A 24,870-nucleotide genomic window follows, 5' to 3' on the forward strand; every position below is an offset into this window, starting at 1 on the left:
GGCTGAGGCAGGAGAATCGCTTGAACCCAGGAGGCGGAGGTTGCGGTGAGCCGAGATCGTGCCATTGCACTCTAGTCTGGGTAACACCAGTGAAACTCTGTCTCAAAAAAAAAAAAAAAAAAAAAAAAAAAAAAAAAAAAGAAAATCTATATATACTTTTCTGGTCAGGCGTGATGGCTCAGGACTATAGTTCTAGAGCTTAGGAAGGCCAAGGTGGGTGGATGGCTAGAGCTCAGGAGTTCGAAACCAGCCTGGACACCATGGTAAAAACCGCATCTCTACCCAAAAATACAAAGTTTAGCCGGGTGTGGTGGTGAGTGCACATAGTCTCAACTTGGGAGTGCTGAGGTGGGAGAATCACTTGAGCCCAGGAGCAGAGGTTTCAGTGAGCCAAGATTGGGCCACTGCACTCCATCCAACCTGGGAGGGAGGGAGGGAAAAAGGAAGGAAGAAAGAGAGAAAGAAAGGGGAGAGAAGGGAGGAAGGAAGAAAGGAAGTCGTCTATATATGTTTTAGAGAAAATGTAAACATTGCTGAAACTTCATTGATTGTTTTATTTTTTATATGCCATTTAAAAATGTTTATCATATATTTCTTTACTAGACAGATTTTAATTTAATTTCATGGTTCTGTTTTTTAAAACCAATATCTACTACCTGCTGCCTCGCACACAAATCTTGGAAGATCTTTTCAGGCTGGCTTATTTTAGGCGAAATTTTGCAGTTGCTAAATGATTATACCATTGGACTGCAAAGAGGTATCTTCTTAATAAAATAAAACCAAGCTATGTTGAACAATGCTGCAGGATGTGTTATTGCAAGGGAGTGGATTGTTAAACGAAATAAAAAAGAGTATTTTCATTCTAACCTTATTTTTTTTAATGTGAAGTGAGAAGGTAATTTATATCAAGTGGAGAAAAACAAAAACTTGACACTTGGCAGTCAAGAGCTACAACATCACCTCTTTTATTTTTCTATCTAATAAAAAAAATTATACAAGAAACAAATTTGTATAAAGTTGAGACTTTTGCTTTACAGAATAAAGGAAAAATACTGCAAGACTCTTTAAGAAAAGCTGTATCTTTTGAATCCTTTGTTAACGACTTTTGAACAAGATAGAAGATAGAAAACCAGGCTCTCCATAATAATATTAATGAAGAGGGTAAAAATACTAATTCCTGCTGGGCATGAGTCAAAGTAAAATTTTAATACAATGCACCTTATCCCTTAGCCTAACAATCAAACCTTGACAAATATTCAGTTGCATATGCTTCTGTGCATGTGTATGCATGCTTGCGAACACGTTTCCCTACAAAATACATGAAGAAGTTTGCATATGAATTTTAAAGAAATAATCCAATTGTGGAGAAACTCAATGAATATTTGGGTACCTCTGAAACACTTAAATTGGTTATATTCTATTTACTTTTATATATTTTGAGAGTCAGGAGACGTGCCTAACATAAATTTTGGTGAAGGAAAATAGCTTTGTTTTTAGTACTAAAGTCAGTGGAATGGGTTATATACAGCTTAATTTCAGGGTAGTAATTCTGTCGTTAACACTAATTATCTCTCAAAACTTTATAATTTAGTATCTTAACTTATATGACATTTGCAATGGCCCGTATATTTTTGTATTACACTATTTGTTTTCTTTGGACTACGTTTCTTCATTTTCCCCTTGTAGGTTGTGTTTATATACATATGTACATACATACATACATATTGTATTAGTCTGTTCTCATGCTACTATAAATGACTGCCTGAGACTGGGTAATTTATCAAGGAAAGAGGTTTAGCTGACTCACAGTTCCACGTGGCTGGGGAGGCCTCTGGAAACTTACAATCATGGTGGAAGGAGAAGCAAACATGTTCTTCACATGAGGGCAGGAGGAGAAGAATGAGAACTGAGTGAAGGGGGAAGCCCCTTATAAAACCATCAGATCTTGTGAGGACTCACCACTCACTATCATAATAACAGCAGCATTGAGGTAACTGCCCTCATGATTCAATTACCTACAACTGAGTTTCTCCCTTGACACAGGGGGATTATGATAACTACAATTCAGGATATTTGGTTTGGGACACAGTCAAACCATATAACGTGTGTGTGTGTGTGTGTGTGTGTGTGTGTGTCTGTGTATCTGGATTATTGGATGGAATCAGGTTTCTGAATCAGGTATCATTATTTTATCAATGTATTAGTCTATTCTCACACTGCTAAAAAGAACTGCCCAAGACTGGATAATTTACAAATAAATAGGTTTAATTGATTCACAGTTCTACATGGCTGTGGAGACCTCAGGAATCTTACAATCATGGTGGAAGGGGAAACCGGCATGTCTTACATGGTGCAGGTAAGAGAGAACAAAAAGCCTAGAGAAAACTGCCATTTATTAAGCCATCAGATCTTGTGAGAACTCCCTTACTATCATGAGAGCAGCATGGAAGAAACTTCACCCATGATCCAGTTACCTCCAGCCAGGTTTCTCCCTTAACACGTAGGGTTTAGGATTTGTGGTAAGATTTGGATAGGAACAAAGAGCCAAACAATATCCATCAATTATGACATAACCAACTGATAGAATCATGTATAGAATCTTAAGGAGATTTGTTTTCTTAGGCCTCAAATGCCTAAGAATTTAAGTTTTTTTCATAAGATCTAGTAGCCAACCAGTTAAGGACAGGGCCAGTACTGCAAGCCTTAGCATCTTGTTCTTTCATTCATCAGTAAAATGGTCTTTAAATATTAATGCCTTAATAAATTGAGGTGTTTAATTTGCTTTGGATGTATTGGAGGAAACCAAGAAAAAAAGGCCTCTTTCTATTCAGATGGTTTTTCCAAGACTAAAAAAAGAGAAATTGTGGAGCTTCAGATAGAGCCAGTCAATTCCCTTAGGTATGGACTTCTTTCCCTATCTATTAGTAGATTTCAGAGAATTTTCCTAGAGGACTTCTGGCCACTCTCCATGTGCCTTATATGTGATATTCTGTTTGCTATTGTTAATAACTGAAACTGAAAACATTTCAGGGAAATTTAGTTTTTCTTAGTCACACAGGTGACTTCAGTTTCTACAACCATTCCTTCCTCCTCTTTCTTTCCTTCCTTATCAGCTTTGGGGACTTTATCCTTATGGACAGTGGTAAATGGTCATCTGGACTTACACTTCGAAGTTTGAATGGTATTTATATAGTTTATAACTTTTTTGGAGTAGCATTTTCCTATATGATGCTGATTTACATATATCCTAGTTCATTTAATCTACACACAGCTCTAAGAGGTAGATATTATTATGATCTGCCTTTCATAGACAGAGAAATGAAACTCAGAGAATTATGTAATTAACCAGAAATATCAGCACTGGTACTAGATGTAAAATTTGAACATATGAGGTCTCATTCTGAGCCTGGATCTTATTGCTACCTAGTTAGTAAGAAAAACATTAAGTGTCTGGTTTTCTGTCTGAGAGTCTAGGAAATGGGGACTGATAAAGAATGAGATATCATCGATTCAGCCAGACAGCAAGGATTGTGTAAGAAGCTACAAATCAGGGTGATCTGCATACTTTAAAGATAGGTCTGGGGATGAGATTCTGTTATGTTTACATATTTATATATGAGTACATAGTACGATTCAATGTTCCTGAGGAAGCTGAAAAATAAATTAATTACCCAATTGGCTCCATTTTCCTTCCCATCATATCCCCAAGTATGTCTGTTTATCTTGTATATTAGAAATCCCAAATAATACAAGTCAGTCTGGAAGAGGTTTCAGAACATGCTTGCTTCAGTGGATTCAGAATAAAATCCCTCAATACAGCTAACATTTCTTGTAATAGAAATAGCTGTTTGTAAATGATAGGCAACCCTGTATTACATATTGGTGACTCTTTCTAAATATTTTTTCTGTTTGATTTTAACTGTTTTACAAACATGTAAGTATTAATGACTCTGTGTTGAAACATATTTTTTCTCTAAACTGAATTACATATGCTTATAAAAGAATACTCGGAGTGGCTTAAAATTCTAACTGGAATGTTTACATTCTAATATTTACAGCAATAAAATCTACAGTAAAGATCATCACATTTTTTCCTTGCTCATGTTACCAGAGATAGAGCTGAAAATACCTTAATGATATATGCTTTTGGTGATAGAAAATCAACAATCTTTGAAAATTCTGTATTCCAGAATAAAGTAAAAAATCTTCAAAGGATTAACAGGTGGTATACCATTTCTCTTTGATTCTGGAAAGCTACACAACACACACACTCACACACACACACAAACTCACGTGTACATGCAAGATAAAGACCAAAAGATTGTCTGCATTTGTCTTGCTATGCCCAAAATATTCCACTAGAGGACAGTGCAGCTATTGTCATTCCACCATGCCAAGTTTTGATCAAATTTCCTGATGCTTTTGCAGAATATAGAAAGCATACATTCATTTAAAATAAACGAAACGCATTTGTTTTAAAAGCACTTAGCTTGTACCTGATGGTTAATAGATCTGAATTGCTTGGAGCTCTCATGCACACAATGTAGAAAACATAATGAATTTCTCAGATTTTTTTAAAGAAGGGAGAGGTTGGGGGAGAAGACAAATATGAGCTAATTTTTTTCATTTGCCTTGATACCTTAAGGGAAAAAAAAAAAACCCAGAAATAATGCAGAATCATTATGAACAAGCTGGTAGGTATAAGTATTAGTTTACATTTAAATGAAAATAGTTTATTGAGAGGGGGAATGGATATGATTCAAAGTTTCCAGCATCTTGTTTGAAATGCAGAAGAGTAATTTGTATTTATATTAATTTAGGTGGATACCTCTAATTTTCTTGGGACTTCTCAACAAATTATTTCTATGTTTCTTGGAAATGGCCATTTGGAACATGATCTGGACGATGTGCAAAGACTTCTTGAACTTGAGACCTAGAAGATTTGATACGAACTGGGGAAAAAAAGAGCCTGGGTCACTTGAACACCCTTTAAAAGGAGAAGCAGGCAGAGGGGACTCAAGAAATATGTTAGGGTATTATTCCCCTTTGTTGGCAAAATTTAAAAGAATAAATTTATAAACATAAGGCACCAGAAATAAAAACATCCTTTCGTTCTATTTCCTGCAGTGACAAGAGATATATATTCTGGATTGTAGAGAGAGCTGCCTTGGAGATAAATTGTCTGATTTCAGCATCTCAGCGGTGGATAATAGATTCCCCTCAGAACCACATAATTAAAAAATGACATTTTTGCTACTTTGTGCCAACTCAGTACCACCGCTGCCCTGGCTTCCAGGCCTGGGAGTCCTGCAGGGCACAACCAAACAAATTTTGCATTATTCAATGGGACAATGTAAGGTCATGTTAACAAAAAAAAAGTTCCTTCTGGGGGGACCAGAGGACTTTATTATTTTCTTCTCTACAAATTCCTCTTTCTGCTTTTCTACTTATTTTATTTTTCAATTCTGCCAACATGAAAAAGATATGAACGATGAGATTAGGACATCCATTTATTACAAGTTGGCCAGATGAAAGAGAGCATATGTGTGCCGCAGAATAAATTAAAGAGCCTAATTTTAGCAACTTTTTTTCCTCCAAGCAGATATTCAGAATAAGCCAAGATGAGGCAAATGCTGTGAGAAAAATTATGTAAATCAAAGTGCTAAATCCATACCCTTAGATGTCTTTAGGAAGAAATGGTTAATCCTCATATGGATCCCGCTCCCCTCACCCCCACAAATCCCTCCAGGAGATTCCTGAAAGGCAATTGGCTGCAGTCTGAACAACTGTTCTTTATGGGTCTCAGTTCACTATGTATCTCTAAAAAAGTGCATGTGCTAGACCAGCCTCCAATTAACAGTTACTAAAGTGTAAATGGATTTCCAAATGTCACATAGCTGGTAATTAGTGAAACCAGGGCTAGCAATGGATCTTTTGATTCCTCTCTGAAGTGTGTAAGTAACAGCCAGTATTCTGCAGGTGTCTTTAGTTCAAATCATAAAAGTACACATAAGGATATTTCTTTTTCTTAAAGGAAATAGAAGAAAATATAAGACTATTAAAAAAAATACAATTCATGGAATTTAAATTTTGTGATTTCAACCGTCAATTAGCGCTTTGATTTTAGGTTCACAATGCATTATTATGAAAATACATACGCACAAGGTTATTCATTTCAGCATTGTTTTAAAACATTGGCTACAAACAAAATACCCCTGCTATAGGTATACACATAACCAACTACAATACAGCTATCAACAAGGTAAATTTCTATGAACTAATGTCGGATAATTCCCAGAATATATTGCTAAGTAAAAAAAAAGTGTGATAGAGTTTTCTATAATATGTTCAACGTAGAAAAGTTTGAAATACAAGAAAATATGCATGTATATTTTTTTTTATGGAGAAAAAAATACAGGTATGATAACCAGAAATTATTAAGAAGAGTTACTAACAGGGAGAGGGTGAAAACAGAGTGAAGAAGGTGGAAGAATAGAAACAGAATGGAGTGGGACAGATGAGAAGACAGTGACACTTTTTGGAATATAATTTTTGAATGAGCCTGAAACTAAATTTGTAGTATTGTTTTGCCTACCCAAAATATAGATTGAAAATTTAGAACCCCCAGGATGTGAAGGAAATCCAACATGGAATACAATCAGTAAAGGGTAACCTAACTGTATTACAAATGTGTAACATACTCCCACCTAGGAGGGTGAAAAAGTAAAGAACCTATTTAAGTAACTTTGGAAGGCAGTATTGCAATGCATACTTAAAAGTTAAGGTTAAAAAGAAAAACACAAATATACTCTAGTTAGCAACATTGCTTTTTGCTAATGTAGGCATCACAAACTTTGAAAATACTTTTTGTATACTGGAATTGAACAAATACTCAAATATTTTCTGGATAATGTGATCCGAGTTTCTGTATGTTAGATGAAGAAGTAACAATGTGGAAAGGAGAAAAGCTAGAATGAACTCTATAGTGCTGGATTGGAATTTATATCATATAAAGTCATGGATTTTGAATATGTCTATAGATAAAATGTAATAAATAAATATGTATGTTTATATGCATATATTATATATCTATAAAGTGTGTATGAATGCATATTATATATAACAATATTACAATATTGTTGCCCAAGTAGCAATGAACACACTTAATAAACAGATTTTGATTTCTAAGTGCTATTTTCCATGTTTTCTATTTTTAAATAAGGATGGGCTCTTTTATGGTGAAATAGATTGGGAAGAAAAATATAAGATAAGGTCGGAACCTCTTGTGGTGCAAGAATGTAATGAAGTGTTCAAGGGATGATGGAGGCATGTAAAAGGGACACAGGAACCAACTTAAGATCTCAGTAGCAATTGGAAGGATTTGAAGTAACAGAATAAATCATGATAGTATTGGGATTGAAATATGACCCATAAAATAAATACTTATGAGTCTGTGCTGATAGGGATAAATAACTGAATAAATAAGTAAACGATGGGGAATAGGCAACAGCTCTTCCTTATAATACAATTACAATTGAGTAATTTGGAAGGAATGACAGAAACAGAAAATTACCCTTGGGCATGCACTGTGGTACAATAGTTGCAGGCAAGAATCATCCATGGAAATGAAATGTATTGAGCAAAAATATAACGGAGCACAGGATATTTGCATAGTCAAGATATAACTCCCTGCAAGATTCCTATTAATTACAAAAGGAAAACCAATAGCTTTACAGTGGGGAAACTTGGCAGACACAAAAGTGACGAACTTATTAGAGTTAACATCATCAGTTTTAAGATGTATTGGCATGACAGTCCTCCTGATATAATCCAATAAGAAGGTTAAAACATTATTTCAGTAGCATTTTTGCAAAACAAACAAACAAACCCCCCCAAAAAAACCCTCAATGTAATCATGATAAAACATCACACAAACACAAAAGGAATGAATGACATCATACAAAATACCTGACCATCATTGAAAGTGCTAAGGTTATGAATGACAAAGAAAATGATAGAGAAACTCTTAAAGAAAATGAAAGAAAAACTTCCCGGGTTGTGTGTGTCGGGGTGGGGGGAGTGGGGGAGGAAACAAAAAAAAAAATGACTATTAAATGCTATATGTGATCCAGGTTGATACAGAAGAAGAACACTAGTGTGACAACACAGGAAATTCAAATCAGGTTTCTAGCTTAGTTAATGAAAATATATCAATGTTAATTATCTGGTTTTGATAATGTACTATGTTTTTGTAAGCTGTTAACTTTAAGGGAATCTGGGAAAATGATATACTGAAACTCTGTTATCTTGCAATTTTTGTATACATCTAAAATTACTTAAAGATAAAATTAAAAAAAGAAAAATGATAAAAATGCTAAAGGATTCAGACACTTTAATGTTAAGTGCTTATTTTAAAAAGGGAAAAAGTACAAACGCTTTAGGCTGAAGGTGATGACAGATTTTTAACATATGTCTGGAAAAATAATCTAATTTCCAGTAATAATAATGATTATCTAATTTAATTACTTACTATTCAACTGGTATATTGGAATGCATACATTATCTCAACTTCATGAGATAGGTATTACTGTTCTTATCAGTTTAAAGAGGTGTCAGATAGCAATTAGGAGGGACTAAGTCATCTCTCCAAATCACAGAGTTCAAGTTTGTTCTCTATTTACTAAACTTTTATTTATGGAGTTCTTAATAAGATTTTATTTTGCATGAGTTATGTTTAAGCCTTTCAATATGTAAAATGAACTAATGTTCTAATTTAAGAATTAGAGAAATAAATTCTGAAAAAGTCTATATATTAACAGGAAATTTACATAAACATGTTTATAATTCTATTTCTACTCTATACGACCTTATCTACTAATTTCACTTTATGCCACAGAACGAATTAAAAAATTCATATTCTCTCCCTATATATCACATTAAATCTATAGCTAAAAGGGCCTAATAGAAACTTTATTTTACCATGTCTTTCTTATTAATGTGAAAAGGTAAATAGTAGATTTCTACATAGTCATGATTAGGTGAATAGCTTTTAAAAAAATTCTGCAAAGTAAATAGAAGTAGATAGTATTATTGCCAATAGGATGGAAGAAACACAGACACAGACACACACATAGGACTAAACCAACATACCTAAACAAATATCAAAAACTCAAAACTTTTACTCTTTGTTTCCTTATCTATAAATTCCTTTCCATAGTATTTGACTGGCATATAGTCTAGTGACAAGCAAGGTGCTGGCCCATAATTCAATTGCTAATTTACATAACAAGATTAAGCTTGAGCATTTAGCTCTGTTTAGTTTGGAGAGTTAAACTCCCCTGGGTTTTGTGTGTGTAGGGCGGGGCAGGGGGTAAACTCGTATGGCTGTTTGAACAAAAATGTATTTGTAAGAAGCACTGAAGAACAAATTATCTGAAGGAGAAAGAGGAGCATATAAAGAAGCTTGGCAAGAACCAGAGCCTTGATTGTCAGAGTGAAAGGAAATTTGGAGTAGTGTTGTATTTAATTATTCCTAGCTATGCCCCAAAGAAAAGGGCATCCCAGGAGAGACCAGGTCTGGCAGGATTAATGGAAGAAAACAACATTAGAAAAATATTCATAAATTGTTTTGAATTTGAAGTACGAAACAATCGGAAAGGGAAAGAGAATGAGATACCTTCTCCTGACTTTTGACATTCGCCAACAACTCTGTGAGTGTTCCCCTGAGGCTCAGAACATACTGAGAGTGTTCATATATTTGTTTCCAGAGTTTTGAGAACACCTGGATACTCCTGATGGAAAGTTTTCAATGCAGGTGCTAGAGGTGCTGTGTAGAATCTTTTACAAGTTTGAGTACTGTGGAAACCTCGTCAAGAAACAGGACCTAAGACTATCAGAGGAAGAGAGAAAGGAAATAAGGATCAGTACTTGATCGAGACAATAAAATCTTCCATGTGTGAAGGACACAATCTCTAGAGACAAAAATAATTCAGTAAAATTTTAGAGAAGAGTTTCCGTAAAAGAGTACACTAACTGGTTTACAAAATGGCTGCAAAAATATCTAAGTGCTTCAACCAAAGATAATTTCTAAGGACTGGTCTATGAAAAGTAGTTTGGCCATGAATCTCTTCTTCATGTTATCATTCAGGTCCTAAATACTACTGAGTTTCTCTCATCATCTAGGTGAAGCTCCCAAAATTGCTCTGGAGGTTGCTGCTTTCCTGGAAGCAAGAGAGAAAAAAAGAAGACATGTAGTTGCACATGACAGATTCTGTGGGCTGGGGTTATCAACGTGCAAGTCCCTTAGCTCACCTTCCTCTGCTGAGAAAACTTCCAGTGCCACACCTCGGCCTCCTTCCACCGGTGAGAAAACACTTCTGGTGCCACACCTCAGCTTCCTTCCTCTGGTCACAAAACACTTCAGGCGCTACACGTCATTGCTGGAGAACTGGAGAGTGGAGTCTTCCAGCTCAAGAAGAAAGAAATATGTGGTTTTGCCAAGTACCAGCATTTAGTTCTTTGAGTTACTTTTTCAGCATACTCCACTAAGAACTTTGAGAGAGGAACACTTAATATAGGTCCTGCAGATAACAAGTATTCAATGAATCTTGTTGAATCAATACATGAAATCACCTCTTACAAAATAAACTCAATTTTTTAAGTTACTAGCAAAATGCCTGGATGGAAGCTAACCATTCTATAGAGATATTATTGAGTTAGAACTTCATTCAGCCATTCAATAAATGTATTCAGTGTATATTTATATAATAACTATGATTTGCTAACTGTTTTAGGCGTGGGGGTAAGTGGTGAATAAAATCATCCAACTACCTATTCTAACAGAGATTAAATTCAGCAGTACCTGCAGCAGATGAACAAATGAATAATTGCATATATTCATCCATTCAATAATATTGAATATTTTTCTTCAGGAAGCTTAAACCAGTGGTCCTCAACCTTTTCAGTACCAGAGACCAGTTCTGCAGAAAACATTTTTTCCACAGACTAGGGTGGGGAGATTGTTTCAGGATGATTCAAACACGTTACAGGCATTTTGCACTTTATTTTTATTATTACTGCATTATAATATGCAATGAAATAATTATGTAACTCACCATAATGTAGAATCAGTGGGAATCATGAGCTTGTTTTGCTGCAGCTAGACAGTTCCATCTAAGGGGGTTGGGAGACAATGACAGATCATCAAGTATTAGATTCTCATAGGGAGCATGCAGCCTAGATCCTTTGCTTGTGCACTTCACAACAGGGTTCATGCTTCTGTGAAAATCTAATGCTGCTACTGATCTGACAGGAGATGGAGCTCAGGAGGTAATACTTACCTCCTGCTGGGCTACTGGGTTCCTAACAGGCCATGGACCAGTACTGGTTCATGAGCTGAGGGTTGGGGACCACTTACTTAGATTCTAGTGGAAAAAGATGGGCTGTAAACAAAATACATAGATAAATAATACAAGTATATTAGTGGGCCAGCTGTAGCATGGTGGGAAAACAGGGGCATAAGGAAATGGACAGGCTCATTTCACCAGTTGGGATCAGGAGCAATAATTATGTAGAGTCTCTTGAATCTGAGGGAGCTACAGAAAGCAGAAACTGAGCCTGGCTTTGGCCACAGGACCCATGTGCTGCAGCAGTGCTAGGAAACCCCCCCCCAGTCAGCCTATAGCCCAGTAGAATAAGCCCATATTGGCACCCGTATCTTGCTTGGGCAGTATCTCATGGTTTGACAGTGGAGATGGGTATGAAGTCCTCTACTGGATTAATAACACAAAAATTTGTTCACAAGATGATCTTAAGAAGGACAGCAAATGAGGATCCTGTAAAACTTTATTTTCCAGAAGAGAGGGTACAGAAGCTGATTTCGTAATTGATGGGAATGGGACAGCAGTGAGGAGCCATCATTTTGCTCACAGATGAATGATCACCCAAGAGGCTGCCTGAAGAGCAAACAAGGTGTGTGTAGGTAGGGAGGTCTGGGTTCTTGGGACAGTGGCCCAGTTAATGGTGTCCATTTTTCTTTCTTTGGTGAGATTAAGAACAGCCACACTCTTTAAAAAAAAAAAACAGAAAAGAAAAGAAAAAGAACACCTGCACATTAGAGGGAATCTAGCAACTATAGGATATGCATGGGAGAAGAAAACTGGGAGGCATCTACACTTTAGCTTATATTCCCAGTCCTTTCCCTCTGTAGGTGGAAGCCTACCTCATAGCCTACCTAGTAGGTTGAGATGAGAACCTGAATCTAGACTAGTTCACTGTTGACATTTTCTACCTAAGTGCCACAAAAACTACCCCTATTGTAAAGGGCTATGGCAGCAACCTGTAGATCTATGCCCTTGTCCCCATTCCTCTATGACACCAGCCACCTTATACATATTTTATGGAAGTATTGGGTTAGATAATCCCTATCTTGCCAGTATGCCAAGAATGCAAGGCCTTAACTGCTCTTTGTCTGGGCAATTTCTCATGAGTTTGCAGAGAGAATTGTAAACGATAAGGTCTTGTTTCCGTTCAGGACAAAGAGCAATCTTGCCTACTTGGAAGCTATAAAAGGAGTAGATTATTCAAAGTTAGTGTTGCTAGCAGCAGTGAAAAATCCACTGCAAGTTAGCATCCATCCTGGCCCCCTAATTTTATAGGACTGGAAGGCAAGGGAAAACCACTCAAATATATTGATGCAAATACTGTTGGTGGTGTCAGGGTAATGAAATATTTTGTCTCTGACCCAAGAGTTTTGTTTCTTCTGACTGCATCCGTTAAAGAGTACAAGCTAATTTCTTTGTGTCTAAGTGGGATAAAAGCAGATCTCAGGCCTGTTAGGAACTCAGCAGTTGGTGTTTACTTTGGTCAAGTTGTGTTTGAGATGTTTATTAAACATTCAAGTGAAGATGTCTAGTACATCTTGGGTGTGTAGTTCTGGAGTTCAAGGGAAAGGTCCGTGCTATAGAAAACATTGGAAAGTTGTCAGGATAAATAGAGCATTTGAAACTCTATTTATCCTGATGACTTTCGTCAGGATAAATGTGAAGTATTTAGATAAGGACTGAGACCCGAGACACTTAATGTTGATATACTAGCAAGTACCAGTAAATGCCATGGAGTGTTTAGTGCTATTTTATTGTTGTGTCAGGAAAACAACACAGACTTGAAAGAAGTAAAAGAAAATGCCCCTTGGATCATGACAGTTTGGTCTTTTCCTATGTCTCTATTTTATCTCATACCACTCATACTCTAACAATATTGGATGTATATGCTGTTCCTTACACTTACAACTTTCCTTACCATATATCCTTGCCTTCAGCACATTCCTGGGCTTGGAATGCTCTTCCCACTCATTTCTAATAACTAACTCTATCTGTCCTTTTAGATATCTGCTAAAATGCCATCTCCTCAGTAAGGCTATTCCAACTACTCCATACCCAGTTATAGTTATCAAAATACACATTTGTTTTCTTCACTGAGAATATCAATTTATGTATTTATTTATATGCTTAAATGCTTCTATTACTTTACATGTCATTGCACACCTGATTATTTACTGCCCAGCCTTCATAATTCCTCACGAGAACATAGATTTCAAAAGTCTTATTCTCTGCTATATTCCCAACATCTGAACCAGTGCCTGGACTATGGAAATAGTGAAGTAAATATTTTAAGAATTAATCCAGGACCTGTTATACAACATTTGGCTTCTGAATTTATCTGAGCTACTATTCACTAATTTGAAAAATTATATCAATTTTAAGGGTCTTGTGAGAATTAACCTTTTTTTAAATACTGATGACACATAGCAGGCCCTCAATAAGTGAAAATTTTAATTATCTAATATTTGAAGACTATATGAGAAAAACAAACTGAACATAACCTATCATCTATTGCAAAGGAGTATTCTCTCTGCTTAGGAAGAAAAATGAATGGGCTAGGCCAGTCTACCAGTGAATAAAAAGTATAGAGTGAAAAAAGACTAATGGACAGACTGGAACTTCAAAGACCAGGAGCCTGGGGAAAAAAAACAAAATGAAGCTAAAGATACTCGAACCAAAATGAGTAAAGATCCAAGCAACAGAATAAAAAGAACATTGTACAAGAAGTGCCCATAAATCTAAAGAATGTTTTTGATTCAGAGGGAGCAAGAGATCAGCAAAGAAGAAGATAGGTAGTGAGAAATGACAAAGATTGTTCTTTGATAGAAGTAGCTGAGCTGTCATAAAATAAAAAATAATACTTGCTCTTCAGGATAATAAAAGAGAGTGATGGAGAAGAGATGCAGAAAACAGGGACAAAACTTCCAGAGCTGTTGGTTGTTGATGTTGAAAACTATCAATCCTGGGTCTAAATAACTGATTAAAAATTAAACGTTATATAACCTTGACTGAACTCTCAGAAAATTCCAGAATTCATAAGAAGGAAGTCCAAATGTCTTAGTGAATAGCTTAGCTTCCTTATAAATCCAGATATGGAAGATGAGATTTCCTTCTTAAGTAGGGAGTGCTTGGGAATAAAACCATATTAACATATTAGTATGTGTTTGTGTACATGTGCATATGCATATATACATAATGTGAAGACTACAATAATAAAAGCACCAAATGAGAAAAGCAAACCAAAAGACTATTTTTTTTAAAGAGTGGAAACAGGGTCCATGTACATATACTAAACACAAAGTAAACATTCAATCGCAATAGAATGTTATAATCCTATAACAATAGTTTGCTATATCAATTATTTACTAAATAATTATTATACATTATATTTACTAAATATATTTATAAACTAATATAATAGTTTACTAAATAATTATTATAAATTATTACCTGAATGAATGATATACATTGGTATAAGCATCCGAAACTAGAACACATGTATTTGTTCAAGCTGAAAGTCTGGGACCTTGAACTGGGCCCCATGATGAGCAAGGAAAGTCCTCAAACAAAAGATTCAAAGGAGAAGTTCGTTGGAAAAATTCCATCATAGAGTGAAACGTAAATCTCATATGAGATTTCAGAGTCAAGGGTCTTGGTAGTAGGTGAAATCCAGGTGAAAAGAAGCATAGTGAAATGGTATTATATAAGGGGAAATAGAAAACCAAGAAGGTGAAGCCTGAAGACATTTCCTTAGTCATCAAATAATTAAATAGTAGACAAACTGCTGTAATAATTAATTTTATTTGTCAACTTGACCACACCATGGGGTGCCCCAAATAAACCTTTTTTCTAGGTGTGTCATTGAGGATGTTTTCTAATGAGGTTAGCATCTGCATCAGTGGTTTCAGTGAAGAAGATGGTATTCCGCAGTGCGGGGAGCATCATCCAATCTATTGAGGACCTGAAGGATATAAAAAAATTATAGAAATGAGGAATTTACCTCCTTTTATTCTGCCTCACTACATGAGCTGGGATACCTCATTTTATCTTATTTTGAGGTTGGACTGAGATTTTCATCACCAGTACCCTGGTTCTCAGGTCTCTGAGCCTGAGCTGAGTTAAACCATGGACTTTTGTATGCTCCAAGAACCTTGTGCATGTTCACTTATTCATTGTTCATTTCTGCATTCTTTCTTTTTCATCATGCAATTATTGAACACCTGCTCTCTTTCTCATTCTGTGAGGAAGGAGGGAGAATAATACCTAAGTACACTCTATTCTCAAGGAACTAGTAGTCCAGAAACAACTTCAGCCATATAAACATATAATTGCAACACAGAAACATCCCATAATTAAGAGAAAAAAGCACATATTTTAAAAGCAAAGGATAACTGTACACTATAAATCTTTGTAAAAAATATCTTTATGTAGTATCCAAGTGAGGCTTGGATCTCATCAAAAGAAGCACTAAAATAGTCTACCTTGTATCAGAGTTGACTGGATCCATTTCACCTTTTTTTGTACCTTCATATCCTGCCCCTCATTTATAGGTAACTAATCAATAAATGCACCTGGATATTAGTTGGTGTCCCTAATTGGTGACTCCAACCCTAAACTTATCATATTTCCTACCGCACATGGCTTTCTTGTGTATGCTTCTTTCCTCAATTCTCTATGTGTGAAGACATGAGTATTTTCCAAATCATGTTAACACACACATACACAGAGCTTACATTTCACTTACTCTGAGTGATCTTGGCTAGTCTACTATACTCATTTAATGATTTCTATCATTTTTACAACATTTATCACAATTTAATTAGGTACAACATTAATAATTTATTGTCTCTCTCCACCCCGCAATCCCACTAGACTATAGCTGTATTCAGTACATAAAAAATGGACTATTTTATCCCTAGTATCTAGCTCAGGGAATGGCATAGAATAAATATTTAATAAATCATCCCTAGATGAATAAAGGAGACATTAGTTCCATGTCAGATTATTTTTCAGATTTGTTGAAATTACTTCCATAAAAACCTTATATTACAACCTTCTGCCCTAACGTTTGTAAACTTAAATTACTTGTCTCCCACTTCCAATTTTCTACATACAGAGATTCCATCACTTGATGGATTCCATCCATCACTACCCTTCAAATGAATGTACCTTCTTGATTCAAAAATATTTAGTAAGTCCACATTAGCAAAAGAATGATGCCCAACCTCTTCAGACTGGTAATCAAAGTCCCAAATTCCATCTTCCTGAAAACTATACTACATTTTTTGGTTGTCATGGTTGGCATATGATATGCTGGTCCCCACCAAAACTCATGTTGAAATTTAATCCTCAGTGTGGTAGTGTTGGGGGCAAGTGGAGGTGTTCGGGTCATGAGGGTGGATCCTCAAGAATGGCTTTACTGTCATTCTCCGGGTAGGGAGTGAGTTCTTGCCATAGAAAGACTAGATTAGTTATCATGCAAATAAATTCGCTTCTGCAAGAGTGGGTTGTTATAAAGCCAGGAGAGCCCTTCCTCAGGTTTTGCTTTTTTGCATGTATCTAGTTTTACTTTAACCTTCTCTGCTATGCTATGAGATAGCACAAAAGTCCTCACCAGAAGCAAGGGTCATGCCCTTGGATTTGCTAGCCTGAGTTAAATAAGCTTCCCTTCTTTATAAATTACCCAGTTTCAGCTATTCTGTTACAGCAACAAAAAGTAGACTAAGACAGCCATCCTTAAATTTAGGTGTCCACATGTAACTAAGTTTCAGTCAATGGAGTTTGAATCATAATGATGCACCTAACAGAACTGATCCATCACAAATGTCAACACATGAGTCTCCATGATCTTCTGTCTGCTGTCTGTGTAACAAAACCAAAGGCAATCTTGGAAGCTTTATGAAAGAGGGCAGAGCCTGCAGCAGCTAATATAGTTTAATGTGGAGAGAAAATTCTCTGTACATCCAGCATATCTACAAATTGGACTTCATATGAATCAGAAGTATAATTCTATTTGATTAAGCCACTGAGATGTTAAGGCTTATCTGTTATATCATATAGTATTGTTTACATAATATGTCCTTGCTTACATCAATATTCTCCTTTAGAAATATTTTTCTGTAGCAAAAGTGAAGTCATACCTGTTTCACTTTACATGTGTAAAAGATGAGACACCTCGTATGCTGTATATTGCATATTTCGCAGGAATAGGCTTTGTAGACCAATATTCCACATTATTCTTCTGTGAAGTCACAGCCGATTGCACAAATTATTGTATTTTCAAAACGGAATAAATTGCATCCTGTTTCCCAAATTGGTACAGAGGCTAACTGGACACTGACAGGAAGTGAAGCTGAGAGAAAATGGGAAACACTGTTTTGAGATAGTTTTAATGGACCACGTATAAGAAGGGCAAGAAAATCGGTATGATGAGAGAGAAAGTCAAAAGATGACAAGGAGAATCAGAGATGAGCGCTCGTTTCCATCACACAGAGTCAAAGGAAAGAGGAACTGCTTCTCTTCTCAGTGGTGCTCATGTCCTTCTTCTGGCCTCTAGTGAGGCCCAAATACACCTTTGGTAATGGCTTTTCTATGATATCCAGGTTTTTCCTCTGCTAAATTTTCTTTTTCTGGACGATCTACTTTGAGTTGTCTTCTGTCGTACTCAATCAAATATCCATTCGCTAAGGCAGTAGTACTCCAAGCTATAGGTCTGTGTTACTTGGCTTGATCAACTTCCTTCTGTGAAATATCACCCTCCTGACTTCTACACTTTCCAGCTACACTTTTTCTTCATGTTCCCCCTATGTTTTCAGGATAATTTAAAACTAAGAGGAAAGGTGCATTTTCTATCCTTCAAATTATCAGAATATATATTTCTATCAGAAAAGGAAATAAAAACATATTCTTTAAATGTTCCATGTGATCATGAGGAGCTGTGAACACTAATTCTTCAAAATCTAAGAAAAAATATTTTATAATTCATAGCTGATGACATAAAATTTTGAGCATATTTTGACATATAAAATATTTTATAAAAGCAAAATATTCCTCAAAGTTACTGGCATATTTTACTAAAAGCAGGTGCAATGTATCTAGTTAATTAAAATGTTTTAAATACAAATCATTTCTGCAGCTTCACATCAGTACATGTGTAGTTTCTTTTCTCAAGTCTACTTTCTTTAAAAAAAAGATGTCATGATTAGAAAATGCCTGTGAAAATAATTTCTTGATTGTAAAATTTATCCCTCCCATTTTCTAGTGTTACATATGTATTATATTATTTACCTGGTTCATAATCTGGATATTCTCATGCCTGTCAGGACACATTCTGATATGATCTTATAGCTCTTCCACACTTAAAAATGCAACACATTTGACATTCCATCAGGCTAGTGCTTATGCTCTTGGAGAAGTTGGATATTCAAAGAGTGTGGCTGCAGAGATCCAGAGAGCTTGAGTTTATAACATTTTGATACTTAAAAACATTTTGTTTGATTATCAAGAACATTTGGATATTGATCTAAAGATAATGAGAGATCTTTAAATTCATTTGATTTATAATAATGCTTATTATATTTCTTATTATTATATTCTGCCTCCTCAACTTTCACCATCATCAATACCATGAATCATTAGTTCTCTGCACCAGTCATGGGCTGATGTCTCATCCATATCAGCTCAGTTAATCTTTACAATCAGAGGATGAGGCAAGTATTTTTCTGAGGAGGAGGTTAAATCTCAGAGACATTCACTAGCTGACCTGAGTTCACATTTTAGCTGACAGTTTTGGAGAGCTTCTGCCCAGTTCAGTCCATAGCCCACTTGCTCAATCTCTACTCTTTCAAGGAAGAGAATAGAGCAATGAAAGTTTTTGAGAGCTTCAGCCTAATTCAGACCATAGCCCACTTTCTCAATCTTTACTCTTTCAAGGAAGAGAGTAGAGAGGAAAATTAACATTGAGGAGCAGTGCAATGTAGGACAGTAAGATGTCTCAGTCGGACAGTTGTTCTGTTTTGGAAAAGACATGGTCAGAAGATAGAAAGCTATGGCCACACAGAATATTATGGGGATTTAGGACAGTGTTTATTATGATCTCCCTGTGTACTCTCCTGGGAGGAATTAAAATGACAAAAGAATTGGGTAGAAAAATGCAAGTAATAGTCTCCATGGGAAAGAGTACAGGCAGAATTGGAAGAATGCAGGCTGTGCTCAACATACTACATACATCATTACCAGACCTGCTACTTGAAAGGAGAGCATCCTGGGCTGTAAACTTTATTAACTATGATAGCTAGGAAAGTGTGTCTGCATCTACTATGTTACGACTTAATGCCATATGCTTCTTTCTTCTCTAGAAATAACATGGTTAATAATTTGTACAATGCTCTTATTAGTAAGAGGAATTGAGCAAGCTTAGAGATGGTGGACTTTTCTATTCGGAGCTATTTCAATATCACCATCTGGAATCCTACTATTTTGGCTTTTGCTCTATTTCTGCTACATTGTACCCAGGCCTTGAGAAGCCTTACGTTCTTTCAGCAGATTGAAGCCAATTCCTGCATTAATTTAAGGCTATAGCACATTCCCACTGGCTTCACATTCTTCCCTTTTTAACGCTTTCCCCATATCTTATTGAGAGTAAGGTTGTCTGGCTTCTAAAAAGAAGGGGAAGTTCATTTCTGAAACCCCGAGGGAATTGCTGGTTGTAAAATAACTGTGGCTTGCTTCCTTCTCCATAGCAAGAAAGACTAGCTAGATTTACAGCGTGGAGGTCCAGGAAAGAGACTGGGGAGTGAGCAGGTTGTTTGCTGCCAACCCTAAAGATGCAGGGATCCAGCCATGACCATAGAGTATTTGGCCACACAAATACCTTTGTTCAGAGAGTTCTTCGGCTGAGGTGACATTTTACAAACAAAATAGATATGGCTTTCCTGGAAAGTGATGGAACCATTGGAAAGCCAGAAAAATAGAGTTTTAATGGAGTAAAAATTACAAATGCCATGTGGCATATGGAATACATTGTGAAGAACTAATCATGAGACTAGAAGCAATAGATTTAATAAGACTCCATTCTCATCACTCATACAAACAGAATTAGCAATAAATCCCATATGATGGTATGGACAAAGTAGCATGATCATTTACCATTTATTACTTTTCTTTATCTGTTGATTTTTACAAAGGGAACAATGAATAGTATTCTGTGCATTTGCTTTAACTCTTATGAAATGCACGCAGTAAAATAACGGTAATACTTGAATAATGATTTTAAGATTTCCTTTATTTCTCCTTTTAGACAGTTCATTGGTCATATAATACTATAGTTAGAAATTTTGCTTCATCGTCAAGAAAGTAAATGCCTTCATACCTCAATGTAATTTTGAATCTCTCTTTGTAGTAGGAAGCTGAGGACAACTAGCAACATTTGAAAACTGGAGTTTTCTCTGTGAATTTAATTTTATTTTATATTTCATTCAGCATAGTGTATATATAGAGTGATTTATTTAACTTTCAACTTCTCAAACATTTTCTCTATCTTCTTGTGGTTGTTTTCTTAAATTATGAGTTAAGGCTTAAATATAATACTCCCTCAGCTTCTCTTCCATGAAAAAAGTGATGATGGGGTGTTTCATATTAAGTCTCAAATTAAAAAAAAATACCAGCTTTAGAATCTGAATTTACTGATATGATTTTCAATTTTCCACTTAAACAAAAGAAAATGAAATTTAACATAAAACCAATTGCTTAAAAATACCTTTTAACACTCCATCGTCAGTGCTTCATAGTAGAAAAAGTGGTTTGAAATTAAATTTTTTTACTCACCAATGGTGGCAATTACATTAAAGATTGAAAAAATAACTTTTGTTATTGTTAGCATTCATAATTTCTTCATTCTTTTTTCAATTCTGGATTGCAGTATTTTAGGATTTGGAATATATTTTGTGTAATTTATCAAATAACATTTGACCAAAGAAATAATGTTTGACATATGAAAGTATATATTCTATATTTTTACATTGTGAACAATTAATGAACTGTATACCCACTCTTCATTTAAGCTATCTAAATATTAATACTTACTCCAATCACATGACTCTGACCGTTTTCTAGCACTAACCACTATCCTGAATATATGTTTGTAATTTTCTTGCTATTATATACATTACAATTTTAGCTCACATGCATGCCATCTTAAGCAGCATATTGCTTAATTGCTCATATTTTAAAAGGTCTTAAAGTGATATCATACTGTTGGTAGCCTTCTGTTATTGGTTTGATTTCGTCCAATACTGTTTCATGATTCAAATGTTTGTTGTATGTGGTGATAGCTTGTTTATTGTTTATTTTTACTGCTGTATAGTGTTGTACTGGGTGGGTATACTGCAATTTATTTATCCGTCCTCCTGATGATTAACATTTGTGTTGTTTTCAGATTTTGTTTTGTTTTATTTTGGTTATTACAAAAGACATTCTTGTACATTGTATTATATATGTCTCATAGTTCTTATGTACAAGAGAGTTTTCTAGTGAAACAGCTTTCAAGCTTTTTGATTGTGACCCACAGCTAGAAACTTTCATATTGTGACCAGAAAAATAATGTGAAGAACTGTGCAGAATGTAGCATATTGTCCTACTTACAAGCTGATTACCCAGCATGTTATTATTTCATAGATGCCGGTAGAAGACACAAAACTTCCAAGTCAGAGATAAAGGATTTCAATACTCATGGCAAAAGCAGCAATCAGAGCTTTACATTTGCTGGTGTCAATTTCTCATACCCTCAAGTCCCAGAGTCATGACACAAAAGGGTCCATGATAGATGTCTGAACATACAGTGGGCTGTGCTGGAGGAGAGTAACATTGAGCTCAAGTGATCTCTCCTTGTATACTAAGTTTGCACTTTGTCTGGGGGAAGACACTCCCTCATCACTCAAGGCTGTTCGCTGTAAACGCTATCTTGAATAATGGCCTAGAAGAATGGTCAGAGTTCTAAAATTCTGGCAATTCCAGCAAGTATGCTCAGGGATAGCAGTGGCTAAAGTGGACTGCTTCTTCCTAAAAATATGTTTAAGACTGAAACCCTTTCCTTTAAAATGTTAGGTGAATATGGATCTTTTATTTGCTGTTCTATTTCATTTTCATTAATTCTGTGTATGACTCACCAAAATAATTTCACAAAATAATATATAGTAATCCTCAATTTAAACAACAAACAAATAAAAACAAAAATTGCTATGTTAAGTATATATTTGAGAGTGTAATTGCAGAATTATATTCTTCCTTAAGGTACAATGTGAATGGTTTTATAAAGTGATTTGTCAGTTATTTATCATTTGCCTTTTTATAAGCAATGTATAAATATTCCCCTTGCCATATGTCTTTACCACACTTGGCTTTGTCAGACATTTATTGTTTGATAATTAAGTACTGCATAATTATATCTGATTTGGTTATAATTTGCATTTTACTTATTAATGAGGTTTAGCAGTGTCATATGTGTATAGGTCACTGGTTTTTCATTATCTGCAAAATATCTGTATATGACTTTGACCCCTTTTTAAATTGAGATATTTCTTTCTTTCAGATTGATATGTGAATTACATTTGTGAGTTATGAATTTTGTCAATAAAGTCTTGCTCTAGATCAATTGAGTGAAAAATTGATCCAGAGTGAGACATTAATTTCTGTTGTCATTTTATAAATTAAATTTATTTTAATGTTTTCAAGTATTCAATTTTAAACTTATATTTGATAGTATTTATTATGTATAAGAAATCATTCTAGATCATTAGTCAGAAAGATGTTCATCTAAATTTTCTTTAAAGCTCTTAAATATCTTTAAACATTTAAGTCCTGAATACATCTGAACTGGTCCCATAATCCAAATGAATCAAATACCTAAGAAAAACTGTAACAAAAGAAGAGACAAATTTATAGAGAGTATATTATAAAACATTCTTGAGGGAGAATCAATATGAACCTAAATTAATAGGAAACTATTTATGGAGGGAAGACAGTATGTAAAGAAGTAAATTATCTTCAAATTCATCTATAAATTTACTACAATCTCAAGAAAAATTCAAATTAAAGCTTTTTCTGTTGAAATTGATAATCCAATAGTAAATTATAACTATTCAAAGATCTAATCATAGCTAATGCAATATTGAAGACAAACTAAAATTTTGGAGAATCAAGGCTTATTTGAGTGTTGCAGTAATGAAGATAGTGATTAATTGTGCAAGAACAGACAAACCACCCAAGATAACAAAACAGAGAGTTTAGATGCAGACCCAGGCTTATATGGATCAATGATATAGGTGGCATAACAAAAGGGTAGTAAAAAGACAGTCATTTTAGTTAGCTGTACTTCATCAATTTTATATGAGAGATAGAGAGAGACAGAAAAAGAGAGACATTGTTTCTATTCATAGTATAATGTATAACTGTTTCTATTCATAGAGACAGACAGAGATAATTGTTTCTATTCATAGTATAAGCAATAATGGTTAATTTCAGGTGGTTTTTAGTTTTTTATGTGAAATTAGAAAATAGTAAATTCTAAGAGAGGATGATATAGAGAATGTCTTCACCACACATGGTATATATTATTAATTAAACCAGACACAAAATCTCTGATTTATTAAAAAAGTGACAAATATTTTATTTCAACAGAAGAGATTATGTTCATAAATATACAATACAATTTTAAGAGAAGTGAAAAAAGCACAATAGATTGGGATGCTGCAGTACATATGACTGAAAAAAAATTACAAAATCAAGACTAAAATGACATACCACTCGAGTGGCTATAAATATATAGAGTAAAAATACTGTTATGTTGGGAGGATGTGAAGCATGTTCTTAGGCACCAATTATATGAGTAGGTAGCTTTTCCTGATGATATCCTCTGTAGAGTTTTCATAGTATATCATATCTAGATCACAAATAGAATGATCTGTGGCAAATTCATCATCTTTCAATGATCTCAACCAATATTTGTTATAATTTTACCATCTTTAACTGTGAAAGTAGTTCTTTGAGCATCAAAACACATATCCAGAAATACTATTTTCAAGTACCAGGCAATATTTATTTTTTTCAGGTACTTTTAGGCCCTATATTTATCACTAAGCTCATATAAATTTTAATTTAAAAAAAAATTTTAGTTGTCTGTTTTATTCATTCCAGAGAGAAGGAACTTATGACACGACTGATTTATTAAATACACTCCATAAAAGTTGGCAATTTTATAGTCAGCAAGCTCAATAAAGCTCACAAATAAATCTTCTATAGTTCTCATATTTACATGTTTCTCATATTACTCTACCTAAGTATCTATCAACTTTGGAATATCAAAAAATGGAACCTGAGGGCCAGGGTCGTCTGGAAGTGGGGAGAGAGTATATTTCTTTGTGAGAATTTATTGTGTCAAAGAATAAGCTAAGACAATGTTATAAAACCAATTATTTTAAAGTTCTTGATGATA

General features: G+C 34.8%; 1 long non-coding RNA gene across 3 annotated transcripts in view; it reads left to right on the plus strand.

Moving 5' to 3' along the window:
- The window catches only part of LOC118145000 (uncharacterized), a 139,006-nt gene that overhangs the window by 101,169 nt on the left and 12,967 nt on the right, over positions 1 to 24,870 (plus strand). The window contains exons 4-5 of one of the 3 annotated variants that reach the window (XR_013521738.1): positions 10,183 to 10,362; positions 11,859 to 11,970. This is a non-coding gene — a long non-coding RNA (uncharacterized LOC118145000). Of the gene's footprint in view, positions 1 to 10,182; positions 10,363 to 11,855; positions 11,971 to 24,870 lie in introns of all 3 variants that reach the window. The other 2 variants (XR_013521737.1, XR_008474523.2) reach the window with 2 other exon arrangements.

The sequence above is a fragment of the Callithrix jacchus genome, chromosome 8 (genome assembly GCF_049354715.1).
Source record: "Callithrix jacchus isolate 240 chromosome 8, calJac240_pri, whole genome shotgun sequence".
Taxonomy (NCBI): Eukaryota; Metazoa; Chordata; class Mammalia; order Primates; family Cebidae; genus Callithrix; species Callithrix jacchus.